At 36.5% G+C, this 7,500-nt stretch overlaps 1 protein-coding gene and 1 long non-coding RNA gene across 11 annotated transcripts in view; both read right to left on the reverse strand.

Moving 5' to 3' along the window:
- The window catches only part of LOC124432930 (synaptogenesis protein syg-2-like), a 179,233-nt gene that overhangs the window by 152,268 nt on the left and 19,465 nt on the right, over positions 1 to 7,500 (reverse strand). The window lies entirely within an intron of this gene.
- Positions 6,162 to 7,500, reverse strand: part of LOC124432931 — a 2,850-nt gene continuing 1,511 nt past the window's right edge. Inside the window, exons 2-3 of the long non-coding RNA XR_006944394.1 lie at positions 7,284 to 7,500; positions 6,162 to 7,074 (exon numbers count right to left, since the gene is read on the reverse strand). The exon at positions 7,284 to 7,500 is cut by the window's right edge and continues 158 nt beyond it. This is a non-coding gene — a long non-coding RNA (uncharacterized LOC124432931). The remainder of the gene's footprint in view (positions 7,075 to 7,283) is intronic.

Genomic DNA, 7,500 nt, shown 5'->3' on the forward strand with positions numbered 1-7,500 from the left:
GCATACAATAAATTTTATATTCCTTGATTACTCGACAAACTCGTTATACTCGTTAACAGTCGATTTTAAAGCAATAACGTGATATGAAACCCGTGCGCCCGTACCGTTAGCGCGGGACTAATATGACCTCGCGAAGATGGTTACTAGTTGTTAATTCAAAATGCAACTCGTCGAAGGCGTTTCATGATTATCGCATATCTGCGTTTTTAACGGGATATGACAAAGAAATTACAATGTGCTTACATTATCGTACAATAATGTCATGCAACGAAAATAATTTGATATCTCGTTGAAGAAGCAAATGCAAGCAACGATGAGTTATGATTTCACTTTAATGGGAAGAACGTACCGAAATAGGGAAAAAGAGAGAGAGAAAAAGAAAGAAAGAGATAGATAGATAGATAGATAGATAGATATATAGAGAGAGAGAGAAAGAGAGATAGAGAGAGAGAGAGAGAGAGAGAGAGAGAGAGAAAGAGAAATAAAAAAAGAAAGAAAAAGAAAGAGATGTCGAGTAAAAATGAAGGAAATAAAATATAAACGAAGTTTATAAGAACGAGGAATAATGTGCATGTGACGTGTCGACAAACAAATTGATAAAGTGCATTTCTTTCAAAGATATTTATACGCTCGTAAAATAGGTCGTATCACCATCTGGAACGGCATGCAATGTAACGCATTCGTATTTATATATATATATTATATATTATATATATATGTATATTAACATTCTACGTAAAAATCAATTAAATAATCTCTACTGACTAGTCGTGATTTAAAATGGAAGGAACGATAGAAAAAGAAATAGAAAATATTGGGTTGGGAGTTGGTTGGTTCGTTTTGTAGAGACGATCTGTAGAGACGAGAGTTCGAGAAGGAACTTTGGAAGCGCGATGAGCCGCTTATGGCCGCGTTCGCCACCACTTCCGGTAAGGTTAAGCACACAGGAGTCTCTTTGGCTCTTCCCACTCTTTTTTGCTTTTCGTCTTTCTCCTTCCGTTTGCTTCCCCCTTCTTCCTTTTCCTTCTTTTACACCTCCTCCTACCAACAACTCACTCTTGCCCAGCATTCGAAACTGTTTTAACCTCGCGGCTTTAATCCTGCACCGGCATCTCCCGCTATCATTTTATTTCGATTCACTGTACACTCCTCTCGTACGTCGAGTGGCAAAGTTTTTCGATTTAGCTCGAGCGAAACGATATATAGACGGTCTGATATCAACGTATGTACTATGTACGTATGTAAGAACGTGTGTGTGTGTATGTGTATGTGTATGTATATATGTATACATGTACCCATAAGAATGTCAGAAAGCAACGGTCGAATAGAAATCTGTGTTGTAAGAGAACGAACTAAAAAGGTATCGTAAATTTTCTTTAAATGATAAAACAAAGAAAATAAAAAATAAATTTTCCCTTTCGACAAATTGATCGAAATGTGAAAAAACAAAAAATAAAAAAAAAGAAAAAAGAAAGAAAGAAAGCAAAAGAAAAAGAAAAAACTAATGTACTACTCGTTCCATAATGTTCCCGTCAAATGCCGACATGCCAGAACTGTCGTACCTTCTACATACGTACGCGAAACGAAAACGAACTCGTTGTTATGGTATACTGCCGAGAATATTTTATATATATATATATATATATATATTCTTTTTTTTATGTTTTCTATCGCGACACTCAAAATAAATGGACTCGTACAGCGCTCTCCTTTCTCCTTTTTTTCTTTTTTTCTTTTTTTGTCATTCAGAGTTCCTCTCACGCGCCAAATATTTTTTTCTTTTTTTTTTTTTTTTTTTTTTTTGGACCAACGCGAATGTCCGAGAACGAGAATCACGGAGAATCATGCACCGTAGAAAAAATTATAAAAAAAAAAAGAAATTATTTTATTTGATAATTGGTACAAATCGTATAAGCATTGATTAAATTGCTCGCAAACATAACAACATTCCTATTTATTTCTCGTATAAACGATAATAATATTTCTCTCTCTCTTTTTTTTAAAAATCTCTTTACACATTTTCGACGCATAACTTTAATTAATTATCGACAAAATATCAAACCCGGAAGAGCTGTTGGCCAAGTTCCATCAAACTCGATAATTTCGAGGCTAAAATGTTTTCTAAAATCGACCAAACGCAGCTTTAAAACGTATCCTCGTTAATTCAACGATATTGAAGTACTCACCGGGTACCAAATAGTTCTCTTAAAGCAATAAACACGAACGTAATATGACACTCTTTCAAGAGCTATTGTCTATTAAGTTCGTTGGACACTTCAAGTGAACGACGTTGTCGAAAGTAGAATTCATAGAAAGAAAAAAGAATTGATAGAAATTCAACTGTAATCTCGTAAACACTCGTAAAAACTTCTCGAAAAGTTTCTTTAAAGGATAAAACGAAAAAAAAAAAGGAATAACAAATAGACGAATCGATCCTTATTGTTATCGGCTTTATTATAGGATGTCTCTTAACGGCCGTTCGTAAGTACGTGCGTTATTACTTAGAATATGGCAGAAATAGTATTGACTTGATTGCGAGAGAACATAGTAGTAGTAGTGGTAGTAGTAGTAGTAGTAGTAATAGTAGTAGTAGTATGTCGATGTGATCAAGCGAAATAGAATAGAACGAGACTGAAATGCGTACGAAACGACCGAAATAAGGTGTCGTAAAGTTTACGATCCGTTCTACGCCATCGCCTCGACCTTTTCTTCCTTTCTTTTATCGTCGACGATTTGCCGATAATTTCACGCCAAATGTCATTCAAGAGCGTTCCTGACTCCGAGAGAGAGAGAGAGAGAGAGAGAGAGAGAGAGAGAGAGAGAGAGATCGTGTACTTGCGTTTTCTTCGCTCGTCATCACATTCGGCTTCGGAACGGAATCGGAACATTGCCAAAAGTGATTTTACCTTTTCCGCAAACGTTTCTCTGTCCAATGAATCCGCTTGGTTGCAATTGTAAGGGAACTGTGCGAAGGGCTCGATAAAAGTTCGTGGCCCTACTCTCATTTCTACGTTTACTAAATTTTAATGATTCCCGCTCACCGAGAAAATCAACGACGATGACGAGGACGACGACGACGACGACGACGACGACGACGACGACGACGAACTGAGCTATCGAGGTTAATCGAAATTCCAATATGCTAAATTTGCTTACGACAAATATTGAGTTAAGTCTTGATAAGCATGACAACCACGGTTTCAACAAATATCCGCATCTCTCGACCAATACATAAACACAATAATTAAAATCCAGAGTTACTGAAACGCAAATTTTCCAAATAACAATACCTATCGATTTCCGATATCGTAGCGTTAAGATCGGATTATCTGTAAACAGCTAATTATTAATTAAATAGAACAATGTAGCGTGGACATACGTGGAAATACGAAGAACGGTGGACAACGTATCATCGCAAAAAAGATTACGCGTGACGCGTTATGATTTGAATCGTGCAGTCGTTCGAAACAGAACAAAACAAAACAAAAAGAAAAAAAAGAAAAAAAAAATTAGGAGAAAAAAGAGCTCTTTACGTATACAGAATCAACGTTTATTAACGTTCTTCGGGAAACATAATTTGATCGTACTTACAACTATACCAAAGCTTCTATATTTTTATATAATAAATATGTATGTATCTACGTACACACATATTTTCCCGTTGGTCTGCTTGGAGGACTGAGCCAATAAAGTCGGTCTTCTCGTTGCCCTCGACCTCATTTTCTCTGATGTTGTGTGCACTGACAAAGTGCAACAATGTCGACTGCCGACATCATCCGACAAAGGTGAACTATGACGACAATGACAACGACAACGACAACGACAACGATAACGACGACGACGATGACGATGACGATGACGATGACGATGACGATGACAATGAAGAGGAGAAAAGCGACGTTCGCAGTTTCTGCCTATCTCCATCTTTCTCTCTCTCTCTCTCTCTCTCTCTCTCTCTCTCTCTCTCTCTCTCTCTCTCTCTCTCTTGCTCTCCCTTGTTCGAAATAATTAAGGCCGATCGCCTCCAAAGCGTCTCTTAACTTCTAACCCGTTCAACCATCGGCCATAAGCCACCAGCACCTAGCGTCTACGATTAATCTTAATTTTCGTTTGGCCATAATCTTTAATTAAATCGCCATTGATCCGAGATTGACAGGACCTGGCAATAACGAAGTTGCACCTCCCAAAGGATAGGTAGACGTCAATGAGTGAACGAACAACGAAGGCTTCGGCTTTGCTCAGTCCCTTCATATTGGACCCACCTCGACCCCCGGGAGAATCAATTTTCTTGGGCTGCGGTGGGCAAACCTAATTATCAATTTACGGATATAAATAATGGCCTCTCGATTAGAGAAAGAGAGAGAGAGAGAGAGAGAGAGAGAGAGAGAGAGAGAAAGAGAGAGAGAGTTGAGGTACCTATACCTTGGCCAACCCAAGCCACCTGCAAATTGTTTCGACCTTAATCTCGTTGAAAGGAAATCGATCTGAAAACGAGCGTAGCTCGTGCCTTGCGACGAGGGATAGGAGTTCCCAGAGTTCATATACTTGACCTTTCACGACGATTATCTTAAATTAATACGTCCTCTTCTGAACGTTTCGTGTTCTCGCGAAGAGAATTTTAAAAGGAGTCCGAATGAAATATCGGCCTCGAAATGTATCTAATGTTTGGCCGAAATGAGAATAATTATTTAACTTAATCGCTACCCCTTCCACTTTCCCTTATCCAACGTAGAGGGGGATAAAAAAGAATACATAATCTTTGCGAGAACGAGAACGAGAACGATAAAGTGTACCGTATAAAGAGGTTATTTTATGGTTATAACGGAGAAAAAGTGGAATATTTTTCTAGGCGCCTGGTCCACGCTTTCGAGCAAATATATTTGGTATATCAAGAAAGAAGAAAGTGTGTTGTATACGCGCATATGTATGTATGTATGTATGTATGTATCTACGTAAAGTACCATTTCGGACAAAATGAACGCAGCTGGTAAAATACAATAATTTCTAACGAGGTTATCGACATCTATTTATCCCTATATTTCGTACAGTTAAAATCGCTTCGAACATTCGCAATTCTTATTACATTTTCATGGATAACAATACGAAAATCGTACTCCTCCGGGAATGGGAAAATGTCGAATGTCGATGGTAGAGAGATGGAATCGTTAGCCACGCAAATATATGGAAATATTTAAAAGGACATTAAGGTCAACGAGCCGGTAGAATTGCGTTATGGATTACGGGGATGATTAAAAGGGACACAAATCGATATACGCACGTATCCTATACGATTATTTGTGACTAATAACGATCGGATCGGATCGGATTGGATCGAATTGGATCGAATACGATCAATTTCAAATGAAACTATTATATATTCTTGGAAATCGCCCATTCTAGGAATGGTATAGGATTCATACATTCTTAATTTAAACTTTCCCATGTATCGGTGAAAGAATAGACCGTTAAAATAGACGATGGAAATATTAAAAGGGAGAATCGGGATGACTCTGAATAACACATAATTTAATAGGAACTAAACGAGGTGTTGGTTATGGAACGACGCCCCATTATTTACCGAGGCGCCAAGCGGTATAAATGCGTATCGTTTCGAAGCGAACTCTCTGCTTCTACTCCGCCCAACATAGGAATATAGGAACAGCTTAATTACATGACTGTGTAAGAGTCCTCAGGGCATATCGAAATCATTGTTATAATTTCTCGTTCGCCGTAGAAACCACAACGCGTAACTCGGCGAACGCTAGGAAACGGGCCACGAGCCTCCGGCTACCTGTCCCTACATACGTACAAACACATTTGCAACAAGTATACAACTTCCACTCCCCCTGTCTCTCTCTCTCTCTCTCTCTCTCTCTCTCTCTCAATTCTCACTTTCCTTTATTTTCATGATTCAAGTCTTCTCGAGTGATTACGTACGACCTTCCAAGCACCTCGTGATGAAGTATTTAACACGTCAGGAAATAGTTTGCTAATGATCCAATTATCGTGTGAATCGTTTTACATCGTTTAACAATAACTAAGATGATTTTATACCGGAAATCGTTCATTAAACATATCCCTCGATGCATGCCTATTTAATTTCGTTTTTTGTTAAATTGTAAATTTCTGATCGAAGAAAAAAAAAAAAGAAAGAAAATTTATTTATATAGTTGAACTCAATATTTGAAAAAAATAGAGTACGTTATTGGGACTAAAAAGTAAAATAAAATTGATACATAAATAGCTATAGACGTAGTTATATTCAAATGATCGATCCATATGTTTATTCGATTAGATGATAAAGAGATAAATGCTTCTTACGTCACAAAAATTATATGTGCCATGTTAAAAATGTCTATAGGGCTTTTATTCTATAACTGAAGTCTGTATTTTGCGTTATTTTTATTTTTATCTTTTCTTTTTGTTCTCTCTTTTTCTTTTTTTTTCCCCCTTCTTTTTTACTGAATAACAGAACGGAATTCGAAAATATCGATAGGGTCATTGTATCGAAATTAAACATTTCATTGGCGATTTATTATTCGCAAAAAAATTAACGAGCGAATGTTATACAAATGATTGAACGTACATTCCAACAAAGAGAATTTTATTAATGGAATTTATCTTATCATTCTACTTTACTAAATTAATACCTTTTTAATAACCTTTATTTAAAAACAATAAACTTTGTTTAGATACAATAGAAGATACATATAGAATGTTTTAGATCTGGATATAACTTCACCGATGGATACGACGCATTAAAAATAAGGGAAAAAAAAGTTCATCTAAATATACGCCAGATGTGATCTTGTTTTTGAGATGCAACTGAATAATGTCTTTCGATAAACTTTTTCATAAACAGATCTCTTTCTTTAACTGTTTATAAATAATTACTGATACATCATGTACAACCTTATAAACACATTACGATGTAAATGTTTCTAAATCAGTTGACTTGTATCATGTGTCTCTCTCGGGAACGAAAAAAAGGTCATATCATTTACGTGTTTCTATGAACTTTTTTCTTCTCATTTTAGCGTATTAAAAGCACTAATGAAATTATGCGCACATTTTCTGAAACATATCAGCGTGATATTTAAAATTCACTTAATAATTATATTTTCAATCGACAAATAGATAATAATAAATAATCGATTAAAAAGAGAAAAAAAAAGAAAAAAAAAGGATATTAAAAATCACTTGATGTTCCTTTCAATCTCTAATGGAAATGAGTTAAGAGAAATGAGTTAAGAGAAATTCGTAAGGAAAAGTTGAAACTTTACCGAACTAAACGATCTCTTCGTAGGCTCGAAGGAGCCTTCCAGATGACTTTGACTTCGTCTAGATGCTAGAAGTTCACTTTGGCCACCCTGTGGAATGCATGGAATTTGATTAGGAACGCACGCTAACAAAGAGGGAGTGCAATGGGTGCGGGCGCACGCCTACACAGACAGCGCATTTAATAAATATTGACTTGAGCTCTCGCGGTAGTTAAATGCT

Source organism: Vespa crabro, chromosome 2 (assembly GCF_910589235.1).
Source record: "Vespa crabro chromosome 2, iyVesCrab1.2, whole genome shotgun sequence".
In the NCBI taxonomy this organism is placed as follows: domain Eukaryota; kingdom Metazoa; phylum Arthropoda; class Insecta; order Hymenoptera; family Vespidae; genus Vespa; species Vespa crabro.